General features: G+C 35.9%; 1 long non-coding RNA gene across 1 annotated transcript; it reads right to left on the reverse strand.

Moving 5' to 3' along the window:
• Positions 1-1646: 1646 nt before the first annotated feature.
• On the reverse strand, positions 1647-12839 carry LOC133266387 (uncharacterized). Its single transcript, XR_009742357.1, has 3 exons — positions 12600-12839; positions 3719-3794; positions 1647-2210 (listed from the first exon to the last, which is right to left on the reverse strand). It is a non-coding gene; the product is annotated as an uncharacterized LOC133266387 (long non-coding RNA).
• Between the last annotated feature and the right edge of the window lie 340 nt (positions 12840-13179).

A 13179-nucleotide genomic window follows, 5' to 3' on the forward strand; every position in this document is an offset into this window, starting at 1 on the left:
AAAATGTATTCATTTGCATGAGCAGCAACCAAAAAAGATGTAGAGGTGTCTACTGTGAACACACATTCCCAGTATGCTGAGAGAAAAAGTGTGAAATGGGATGATTAGTTATACTTTGACATTATGTGAAAAAGGATGGTTTTGAAAAGGCAGGATCCATTCCCATTAGGATAACCAGGTGTTTTACACATTTGTCAGGACCCTTATGGCTTCTTAAGGATCAGTGTATCTGGGACAATATCAATATTGGCAAGTTATAACATTTCTGGGTGTACATTTAGGACCCATGTAACTGTTGGGTTTGTTTAGGGAAAGGAACTGAATACTCAGAAATGAGTTTGAAGGAATCTGAATGTAACCTTTCTTGGATGATTTTAACACACTAGCTGTAACGGTTGTGTAAAGGCCTGAAACAGAATATACCTGAAATGACCTCTACCTTTCCTCAATTGCACCAGAGTTCCCCTGTGTCATGGTTTAAACCCAGTCAGACAGCTTGTTCACTCACTTCCCCCCCTTCTTGCCCTCCCCCTACTCCCGGAGGGACAGAGAGGAGAATCAAAAAGAACGCAACTCCCACAGGTTGAGATAAGAACAGTTTAGTAACTAAGGTATAACACAAATCACTACTGCTACCACCAATAATAATGATGATAAAGGAAACAACAAGGGAAGAGAATACATCTCACCACCAGCCGACTGATAACTCCCCCCCCCGCCCCAGCCCAACCAATCACCAACCCTGCAGTCTCCCAGCCCTTCCGGCTAACTCCCAGTTACATCCTGGGCATGATGTGCTGCGGTATGGAATACCTCTTTGGTCAGTTTGGGTCAGGTGTCCTGTCTCTGCTTCCTCCCGGCTTCCCCTCCTTCCTGGCAGAGCATGAGGCTCACAAAGTCCTTGGCTAAACCAAAACATCCTTGTTATCAGCTCTGTTCCTGAGCCGAAAGTCAAAACACTGCACTGCACCAGCTACCAAGAAGGAGAAAAATGACTGCTACTGCTGAACAAAGGACACCCTGACTTCACTAAACTGGTCTGCTTAACTGAGTCTACTTAATCAACTGGTTTTACTTCTTATATATATATATATATATATATATATATATATATAAATATATAAAAATATATATATAAAAAAAAGAATTTATATATCATTGTATATGTATTTATATGAAATACATATACATTATGTATATATATGTATTTCATTGACTTTTTAAAGCTATTGGCTGAAGATCTTAAAAGACATTAAGCTCTAACGTTTTACATTGATATGGCCTTTTCATACTACCTGACATTTTAATCTACTTATACACATCCACTTATACTGAAACTTGATTTTAAACTACAAGGTATGTTACACATACATCTTCATAATGCCATATGATAGAAAATCTTATTTTATTACTCACAGATTCTCTGTTGCTCACTATTTTTTTACAAATAATTTTTGTCTGTGCAAGCATTTACAGTGTAATGCTTAGCAACATATGTAGTCATACGACTGAATTTGTCTTAAAATGACAGTTCACTTAAAAAGTACAATTTAATATGTATAGAAAAAGTTCCCTGAGGAAAAAAAATAAATAAATATCTCTAGTTATATATACCTCTGTAAATCCTGAAGGCCTTCCAACATAAATTCAGTTTCTCAATGAATACACATAGTATCACTTATTTGAAAGAAAAAAAAAACAACCAGAAAGTAAAACTAAATTACAGTATTAATTGTACATCATGCAGATTGAGTAAATTTTTTAGAAGGGATTATCACAAACTTTGACAGGGTAAGTTTGCTTGACTGTTCCATACATGTAAAGGTAATATAAAACCAAAGCATTTTTTTCAATATTATCTACAAGAAAGAGCATGAAGAGAAATAGCAAAGCAGAGATCACTTTTGCTCACCAGCTTGGACGGTGTAGATTTCATTGGAAATTAGAGAAATAGCAGCTCCAAATGTGCTTTCTCCCCTGTTCTGGCTTATCTTCACATAGCAACAAAGCATGAACAAAGCTGTTCAATTAAAGGAAACATTAAAAAATACAATAAGTTATTTGCATCATCTCAGTGATTTGGGATTGATGTCTTGTACCTTTTAATAACACAGCTTGGTTTTTCCATCCTCACTGGGTCTCTTGCCAGTCATCAGGCTTTTCCAGCTGCAGACTGTGGTCATTTACAGTTTTATAGACACTAGAGAGGTCTGTGTGAAGGATAAGAAAACACAAATTAGCTCTTGCAGATTGGCCTCTGTCAATGCCGGCTTTGTGCTACAATATCCTCATTCAAACAGTTGGATATATCACTTTAGGCATGTTGTGTCAAAGAATTATTCAGAAAATTACTAGAAGGATGGTTTCCCTTTGTGTGTTGTGTTTTTGAAGCTTTTGAGGACTTCTGAACATCTTTGAAATGCAACACTATATGTGTATGTTGCAAAAGGGAGCGGTAGCCAAGTTGAAAATTTTAAGTCAGGCATTTTGTAAAGAAACAACAAAATGCAAATGTCCTCTTAATTAATAGCCAAAACAAAAAGGGAAAGGCCTCCTTTTTACATTTTTTTCTCTTTCTAAATGAAACTGTGATCGTGCAAATTATATGTTTCCAGTACACAATAATTTCCTAAACTGTGTGCTTTACAAAGAAATCCCAAAATCTTTGACTTGATTCCCCAAATTTATTAATAACTAATAAATTTCAAACCTTTTTACAGGAAACTTGCCAAAACATGTGGCATTCATTATCTAAATAATTCATTGCGATCTATCCACTCAGCTTTATTATTAATAAAATTTTCTTTGAAATTGTTGAAAATCCTATGGATTTTAAATTAGTTAGATTCTGAAATTTTTAGAAGTGTCTGTGTTATTATTCATATTTGACAGTGTTGAAACTGTCTTTTCCTGGTGGAATCAAAGAAAATATTTTTTCCTCTAAAAGGAGTGACAATCATAGTAAGCCACCAAAACATCTACTGTTCTATAGCATTAGCCTAAATGTTCAACATCTCTTGCAGACTGGATCTGACAATCATTCCTGTTTTCTTTGAACCATCTCCCTCTTCCTGTCTCATAACAAAAAGGGGAACATTTGGCAGGGGAGGGGTGTTCATTTGACATGGACTGGTTCATTTTACCCATAACATATTACATCATTCAAGATAGATAGTTTCTAGAAAACACTATTTGTAAACAGATACCTGCATCTACTTAATTAACTTTAAACTGCATTCATTTTATGGAGTGTAATCAAGATCTCATTTCTAGTACCAGCATATTCCTCTGCTTAAGTAAACCCTTTACAGAGAAGCATAAAGTTAAATGCTGTTCTTAGGGATGTTTTTCTCAATTGCGGCATAATAACAGACATGGCCCAGACCTTGCTCATTTTGTCCAACTCCTGACTGTACATATGAAGACTATATATCTCCTTGGAAAAGCGTTTTTGTCATATGTGGCTTTGTATTGTCATAGAAAGTCAGAGACCTGAATTTAGCACTCCATAAAACACTACTAGCCTGGTATGCTCTGTGCTAATACTTACGTATAAACACAAGACAAAAGTCACTGTAAATACAAGCATTTGCCCTTTGCTTCTAATACGTCTCTTTTATGAGGTTTGAATGTCCAGTAATATCAGAACTGAAAACCTTTAGATTTATTTCTGCATGGAATGAAAATGCTTCTTCCTAGAGAGTTTTTATTTGCTTACCTGGATCTTTCCATATTTATGAAGAGCGTTCTGTCCATTTATTGAGTTGTTTCCTGGCATTAGAGGTCAGAATGCACTGTCAAATGAGGAGGGTGGGAACATCTAAGAAAAAAACAAAAACCAAAATACAAAAAAAAAAACAAAACAAAAACTGAAAATATGAAAGCAGGGGATAAAATGGAAATACTAAAGAGATATTTAACATTCCTATAAAATGTAGCAGGTTTAATACATGACCAGTGTGGTGATTCAAAAAAATGAATAAGAGAGAAAATCATATACTTCTTTGTGAAACCATTCTTTTCAGGGTCTTCACAGTCTCTAATATTAATTATGTAGTCAGATATGGTATTTTGATATGTGTGGACAATTAAAAATTCTTACTTTGTACTCTGAAGGATGCCATTTAACATTTAGACCCTAATTTTGCCTCTTCTCCCATCGTTAAGCCTTTTATGTCAGAAATGAGATATTCTATCATGGGTAAAATAAAACAGCCACAATCAATCTGCAAAGGGAGAAGTTATTTATTATTTTTTTCTTTCAAACATGTTGTACAACTGCATAATATTCTTCTGTTAGAAATTCTGTTGCAGTGAGAAACACAATAAGTATTGAACAGCATAAACCAACATGCCTTGCACTATACATTTCTATGAAATTCTGTTCTCATTTCAAATTTTTCTGTTCAGTTTGACAAACTGTAATACAGCATTCAGCTTCACTTTCCCGCAGGTGGGTATAAACTTTCTACTAAAATAATTTAAACATGAAATTTGGCTGATAGTGAAAAGTTCACAAAGCCATTGATACCACAATCATAAATTTAAATGCCACTTTTTGAGTAGATTTCATAGCGCAAGATATACATTCAAATAGCCTGAATACTAATGTGAGGTCTCCGCTACACGTTATTTTTGATAGCCAGGTTCTTTCCTACAAGATTTTAGCAAAATGAAAATACCACAAGGCATCTGTGGTGATATATTCCCTTTAAAAAAAAAAACCCTTTCAACTAAGTTTCACCTATTATTTCCTTCTGTATTGCACTTTTGTAGTATTTTTGTAGAAAATCTTTAAAAATATACAAAATGTACAAAAAAAATACCATACTGTATGAAAATTCTCAACTATTTCTATCTAAAAGCCTTGAAAACTCAACCCATTTATTTATCTACCCATGTTCTTTGTGCTGGCATTGTAAACTGTTGTTGTAATTAAGTTACTTTCTACAGGTTTTAGGAAAACATTAAAGTAGGACCAGGTTAGGAATGAGAAGTTCTGTCTTATTAATGAGTTTTAGGCAAGTTCTATGGAAAACAGTAGTTTCTGTTGTTATTTGCATAACATATGTTGGAGCTTGCTGAGCAACTTATGTGGAACTCAGTCTGAAAGTAATTAAGAACATAGTATGCAGTAAATAAAAGTTCCAAGTCAACAATTCATTTCTCTGCTTTAAAAAATAAAATCACTAACATGCTTCACACTTGAAAGTTTATAGAGAAGCTGATACGAGTGGTATGATATTCCTTTCACTGTTCTTTACATGCAGCAGAAATGTAACATGCCAGTCAAAAATCTATTTTGTTGCTTTTTAGGACTGGCCAGACCTATCATATATGAAACCACCAGACACCCTTATTCTTTGGATGAAAATCATCTGGACACCTTTGCCTGTTCAGGAGCACACAAATAAGCCTGTAACACACATGTAAAACATCATTATGGTCTAGAAATAGACAGAGAATTGACTCAACACTTTACAAGTGCTATATTTTAGTCTAGTGAATGGGATCACTGGATCCCATACAAATAAATAATCCTTCATGCAAACAAGAAAAAAATTTGTCATCACAATAAGTAACTGCAGGGTTTCTTACAGATCTTTACAGAATTCACAGGAAATAGGTCATATTCAAAAAATTACAGTCGGGATTCAAGATTTGAAATACACATATTCTAATCTTTTCAGCATTGGATCTATATATAATCCTAATTTTATTTTTTTTTTCTAGATAATTTTTTTAACAGTTGAAGATGCCAAATTCTTCAGTTTCTGCAAATGTATAAACTGCAATCTAGTAAGTATTCATTACTGGGAAAAGAAAACTGCACTAGGCAAAGAAAGGTGGGGTAGTAATATGAATAGTAGGAGGTTCAGATATTAAAACTATAGATTTTATGCAGGCAGCAGCTCCTGTGAATCCAGCACTCTTTTATGAAAGTCCAAAGACTTTGAAATATAGTAAACTAAACTGAACACAAACAGAAGGATACACACATACAAATAAAAACAACAACAAAAACAGTCCATATTTTTGTCAGATGAAATCTGCTGTGATTGCAGACAAGGTCCCAGTATGTTTTCTGTGTTGCTCTGTGTGTCTAGAATTAGAAGATGTAAATACCATCTGCAGATTTTACTGCTTGGACCCCTTGAACTTCCATAATTTTATAGCCAAAAAAGCAGATCTAAAAATATTGAGAAGCATCCAAAATTATCGGGGGAATGTTTAAGATAAAATAAATTTAAAAAAAAAAAAAGAAATAATTCATAAGACCAATATATTTCAATTACATAAGGATATTGGTTAGGAGAATTATACTACACTTTTATCTCTTTTGTTACAGCTTTGCAAGGAAATTCAAGAAAATCAGTAGCAGTTAAATACATTAAGTAGAATTTTGCTCTCAGTTACACCAATGTAAAATGAGGCAACAGCACTGTTTTCAAAAATGTTATTCAAAACTTCATATGTTTCACTGTGAGCACACATGGACTAATTATCTTTACTACACTATCATTAAAAGCAAACACACAAAGTCTTGAGTGTAGATACTGACAAAACATTTTTTGTGAGTTCATTTTCCTCTCATTTGAAAGGACTGAATTACAGAAATATATGTGTACTAAAAAGAGGTTTTCATTAATAGCAGCTCTCAGTATTTTGAGAAAAAACACTGCAAGTTTGCTTTTAAAGTATTTTTACTTCCTTTTACGCATTTTTATGAGTTTTATAGAAATAATCTTTTATATTTGTAACAGTGATGTTCATGGCAGCAATTCGTGCACATGTGCACTCTTCAGAATGCACAACTAGGAATCTGAACAGGTTTTTAAGGACAAAATGCTCACACAATCCTCTCTAAACTTTTTGCACCTACTCACACAATGCAAGGGATGAATTAACAATCATCAATATATTTCAAACAACCCACAGGCTGAAATATGATGGAATGAAGAACCCACTGAATTATTGCAAATATCAAAGTTGGTGAAAATCAAAATGTAAATTATAAATAGAAAAGATTATTCTGATGAAATATATTAAAGACAAATAAATTGGCCATCCCTATTCTAGGGATATGGATGTCATCCAAATCCTGTTCCATATTTTTCTGCCATTCCAAATACAAAAGAATGAAATGAATGCAGGTGATTGGAAAAACACATTGAATGAGGAAAAACACTAAGCTGCTTCATAAAGATGTTGGAAAGTAAAGTGATTAGGAAGCTTAATCTGAAAGCCGAAATGACCTGATTTTAAAACTGTAAGTTGTTCAGAATGGCAGTCCAAGCAAGGCTCAATAGCTACAGGGTTTGCTTTTTTCTCTCACTTAGTTATTCCCACATACCTGATAGTGGCCTATGGAATGTCAGGCACCATGTAAGAATAAACCAAATGGCACAGCTGACTTTCTGGAGACCCATGAAGCTGCTGTGCACAGGTGACTAACACTTAGCATATAGGGATAACAGAAGTGTGTTTGGATTTCGTCATTCACACTCTAGTGGAAGAAATTACCTTCTAAGTACAGAGGATATAAAAGTTAAGGAATCATTATCAAGGAACTTTAATAGACACTTTCAAAAAGACTTGACAGGAGAATTCAATGAAAAATGGAATGAAAAAATTTCTATAAACCCCTTTCCTTACTCAAGACTCAAGTTCTTTGACCCAGGAAAATTTCTACAGCATATAAAAGTGATACTACATAAAAGAGCAAATAACTTTGTTCACTCCAACCGGTACTGTATGTCTTTAATGAAACATAGTACAAGGGGCACATCCATGCTGGTCAGAGCATTTGATCTTTGGAAGTGAACTGACTGGTTAGTCTTCTCATAAGAATCAGGCAGTATCTTCACCCATATAGAAATCTATGAGTGACAAAGAATATCAAAGGATATTATTTGTTAATGGAGTTGGTCACATGTCACTGCCTGAAAGTACAAGCCCTAAGAACATGAGAGAAGACATTCCAAGTCTCTGAAGAGCCTGAACTGCATATTAGCGTGAACTATTCACCCAATTTTTTTGTTATTGTTATCATGTAAAGCGACTAAGTCAGTACATGAACACTACAGTTGCACCTACATGTTGCTGGATAGTCCTCCAAAGTCCACATGCAGGGAAGGGCATCTGTATAAATACATTTCCTTTACAAGATGGGAATCCTACTAATGTTGGGTAAGATCATATAACTTTGCTTACACAGCCTCTCTGTTGGCATATTGTCTCAGCTTGAATCCTTCTTACTACTATTAATCAATTTTTGAGCAAGAGGATTTTGAATGAGGTGTGACCTCCTTTGCAGATGATGGACAGAACACAAAAATTAAGACTCTCATGTTTCATTCTAGATCTTCTCGGAGGACTTACACTGAAAAAGAAGCACGATAAAAATATGAAGTTTTGTTGAAGCCAAAGTGATTTTTTTGAAACATATAGGATTTCCATAAAGTTTTCAAAACATGAGTTCTTGGGCTGAAAGGGAGAATCATTAAAATACTTGTTTGCCATTACAAAATTGCATTTCAGCATATTCAGAAGTTTTAATAAAATTTCATGCTGTGATGTACACAGAGAAGTATTATAAGTAGATTACTAACGTTTGCTTTATTTACAATGTTATGAACACGTTAGTCCATATCAAGTGTGCTGAGACTGTAAGAGCTAGGAAGAGCCAAGTGACACCTCTACAAGACTACACTCTTTGTTAGGATGCTTCCAGTTCTTCATTACATGTTCAGATACAAAACCTTTCCCCTCAGAATACCAGAGCTGCTTCACTGCAACTCTTATACAGTGGTAGGGTAGACATGCTCTCTCAGGAGCTCAGTAGGGAAGAACTATTTTTTGTGCAACCAGTTTGGATGAAAAGATATTAAAACCTGAGATGTCCACAACACAGCCTGACAAGAAGGAAAGGATTTCATTTCCTTGTGAATGGAAAATCTAATCAGTAGCCTTCTCAGGAGGAACAAGAATGGCTTTAGTTGAACGTGCTGGATGCTTCTCACTACTGGGAAGACAGCTACTAAATCCTTATAATGTCAAAAATACTGTTAGCTTCATGTACATATCTATATTATTGAGCATGTATGTCTGCATGTGTAAGAGAACACCAGTTCCCTACCAAAGACTTTGAACATATTAAGGAGGCAATCACAGCCAAGCCTATCAGAGGCCTTTGATTTTTTCGTTTTGCAAAAATAAACTCAACATATGGATTAAAAAGATCACCAGCACTGATAACACCACAAATTAAAAGTAAGTTATAAAAATTTAGTGGTAAATTACATTTTCTTGGACAGTTTCTGAACCACAGAAAGGCTTCCTGCAAAGAAAGAAGTATTCGGTCCTCAAACCTCCCACATGAAACCCATCATCATAAGGCAGCAGTTGTCTCTACCTTAAATGAATACTGGATTCTCATCTGAGCAGTAACATGAGACCTCATAGCAGCTTTCCAGTACCTGAAAGGGGCCTATAACGATGGTAGGGAGGGACTCTTCTTTAGAGACTGTAGTGATAGGGCAAGGGGTAGTGGGTTAAAACTTAAACAGGGGAAGTTTAGACTGGATATAAGGAAGAAGTTCTTTACTGTAAGCGTGGCGAGGAACTGGAATGGGTTGCCCAAAGAAGTTGTGAATGTTCCATCCCTGGCGGTGTTCAAGGCCAGGTTGGACAGAGCCTTGGGTGACATGGTTTAGTTTGAGGTGTCCCTGCCTATGGCAGGTGGTTGGATCTAGATGTCTTAACTTCTAACTATACTATGATTCTATGATTCTATGATTATTTTAATCTCTTTGGTGTAAGGAAGTGAAGATGATATTACGGTGACTCTATTGCTGTATCTCAAACAAGATTTGGAAAAGGGGATGGTTTTCAGATGTGAAAGTCCTCAGTTCAGAACAACAGACAAAATTTTAACTTTTTATGTGAAAAAAAAAATGAAAATAGCCAAGCATTTGAAATCTGAACTTTTAAATAAGTCTTTTAAATATTTCATCTTTTAGCTGTGCAATTTCTACAGCAATAAGTTTTTCAATAATCTTTTAAATCGTACTAATCAAGAATTTAAGTCCTAATTCTCCTGGAACTGACTGAAAAACAATAATACCTAGCAGATTGTAGACACTACTACAAAATTTTAGGCTGGAACTCCCTGGGTTTTAAGATTATTTTTGCATTATTGGTTGGAAGCCAGTGAATTTCAGTCCCTCTTTCAGCAGGAGGTGAAGATCTCATGGAAGAAAACAAGAATCCCTTAATGGGATCCACAAAGTGTGTTTCTTGTTGAAACTACTTGAGTCATTATTTACCCTGATGCATAATGTAATATGTGTAGCACTGAATTACAGGACTAGGATTTGGAGTTTAAAGGATTAAGGTGAACATACATCATACTTTTCAGCACTTACCAAATAATTTGTGACTCTTTAAAGAGTCTTACAAGGTTAAAAAATAAGTTGTACAGTATATTATTGCCTCTAACAATTACATCTCTCCTTTAGAAATGTTTACATTCCATGGCACTTTAGGACATCATTGTCAGAAGGGGTGGAAGAATGCAATCAATAGCTGTTAGAAACTACACAGCATAAGGGCCTGAGGAAGATAAAGTTCACAGGTGCATTGACTGCAACACTACTGCAGTAACAATGTGATTTTTAGTCAGTGTTGAAGACTTTTAAAAGAGCATTTGTGAGAGACTGATCTGAAATCAGACTCCACTGTCCATTGTCTCAAAGATTGGTGTGAGGAACTGAAATAGGACTCCACCAACCACTGTCCCAGAGATGTGTGGGAGGAATTGAAATAAGACTCCAATATCCATTGCTTGGGAGAAGGGTGTGAGGAGCTGAACTGGGACTCCACCATCCATTGCCTGAGGGATGAGTGAGAAAGAGCTGAGATAAGACTCTTCTGTTCATTACTTTGAGGATTGGTGTGAGCTATTATTCCAAGAATTGCTGCAGACACACGTGTCAAAGAGCTGACTGCAAGACCAGGGAAACTGGACCACCAGGAGCCTGTAATACATGACGTGAAGAGCAGAAGTACTCCCCCTAACTCTTTACAAAAGGGGAAAAGCTAATCACCAAGAGACACATCACCAAGAGGCACATTGCCAGGGAGTCTCTCCCATGAGGATGACACCAGAAGGACACCTCCATGAGGACACTCTCCATTGATGACTACTACAGACCCTGAGGGACACCCCCCGTGAGACATGGCCACGAGGGCAACTCCACGAGACACACTCCATGGGGTACCTTCAAGGGGACTTCAGAAGGACACCTCCATGAGGACACCCACCTCTGATGGACTCTTGGGGGAAACTCTGGTCTGATACTACGAGACTATGAACCCTGAAGAATTCCCATCACCAATGATGACAATCACAGATCTCTGGAACACTGCTGGATCGATGGTGTTGACTCACTCTTTCTCCAAATTCTTGCTTCACTTGCACCCCAAATTCTTACTTCATCTTCTACCTTTTTTCCAATCTGTCCTACCACTATCCCCTTTATTACAATAATATCCCTTTTTTACAATAACTGTCTTTTTGCAATTTGCAATAAACAAACTGTGCAATTATGGTATTTGACCTTGTTTGTGCCTTAATTTCACTCTTGGGATCAAGAACTAAAACAGGGTCCAGCACTGGAGTTTTTCTCCGATCGGATCCTGACAGCATTTTGTGAAATAAAATTCACATTTTCTAATAATTGTGCCATTCAAAAAAGGCTTTCCTCACCGACAGCCCTGGACAATTCTAAGACCATTTATGAACTTCATTTGCTACTCAACATACTTTCTTTTCAAGTACTTCAAGCCTTTTTTTAATGTCCTAAGATCCTTGCAAAATCACAGTGGCATTTTTTTTCTTTTATTATTTTTACTTGTTCAGGGCCATGCAACCTAGAAACTATTAGATGAGCATCTTCAACAGTTTCTGGTGGGAATAAGTGTTTTTCCAGCTCCTCCTTCCACTGCAGAAGGCAATTAGTATTGCACAAAGAAGGTAAAAATCCTTTCATAGAAACAGTGGACATTACTTACCTTGTGTCTGTCTGACATGAGGTGTTCATCACAAAAGGCTCCATCAGGTTTATTGCAGAATTAAAAACTAACCTGATCACAAGAAAATTTTTCTCCTAAAGCCCCATTGGATCCCAAGTTTGGTTATATCCTAGGGCAGAGATTCCTGTGCCTTATATTTTTATTCTTGTGTCTGTATCTCTTGGCATTCCTCTGCACCAGGAAAAGAAACAGGTACCTAAACCTACTGAGATTCCTGACACCCACAAGTATCTGACCAGGAGACAGAATTAAATACACTGATTCACTACTGACTGCAGCCTATCAACAATGAAAGTGTTGCACAGCATGCTGAAAAAAAAGGAAGATAAGTTTGGCATTAATTACACGTGGAATATGTCAGGAATTTTAAGTTCTTTTTCAAAAGAGAACTTATTGAAAAGGGAGTTAAAAACTGCTGGTTTATTGTTAATGAAAAAAATCATTAAAAAAAAAAGGAAAGAAGCAGAAAAGTTCTATATTTCTTTTGAGATGATATTACCCACCTTTTGTTGTTCTCTTTTCTTCTTCCCAGTCCTATTGGTGTAGATTATTTGTACAGGATCTTCTGCAAAAAATGGTTTAAGGAATCAGAAAAATCTCCACAACTTTCCAAATTCTATTTGAAGATGAATAAATGTTTAAGGATTTTTAGGGATTGCAAGATTTTTCACCAACTAAAGCAGCACCATGAAGACATGTCCAGGATTCCAGACATCTGCGTCCCAGATCAGCTGAGATTCTCCGCTCATGCTGACAAAGAATTTATAGGTACTGACTCACAAGTGACCCTGTAAAAGCCAAGCCCAGTGCTCTATGGTAACATATTACAACCAGAATAGCCTTTGAAAGAGCATGTGTCTATTCCATGACCATGCAAGCTTACTGGGAGGATATGGGTTTTCTGGACAAGCACTAGTAACATTCTCAATATCATGCCAAAGGATCCTATTTATGGAAAGAAACATGAAGTATTATTCCACTATTTTTTTTCTCCATATATTCTGCAGATAAAAATATTTTACACGACAACAATAACATATTTCTTAATGCTGTCCGATGTCAACATGCTGTTTGGGTAACAAC

The sequence above is a fragment of the Pezoporus flaviventris genome, unplaced genomic scaffold, assembly GCF_033815535.1.
Source record: "Pezoporus flaviventris isolate CSIRO_AGI_PZ_B2104156 unplaced genomic scaffold, CSIRO_AGI_Pfla_v1 ptg000007l, whole genome shotgun sequence".
Classification (NCBI taxonomy): domain Eukaryota; kingdom Metazoa; phylum Chordata; class Aves; order Psittaciformes; family Psittacidae; genus Pezoporus; species Pezoporus flaviventris.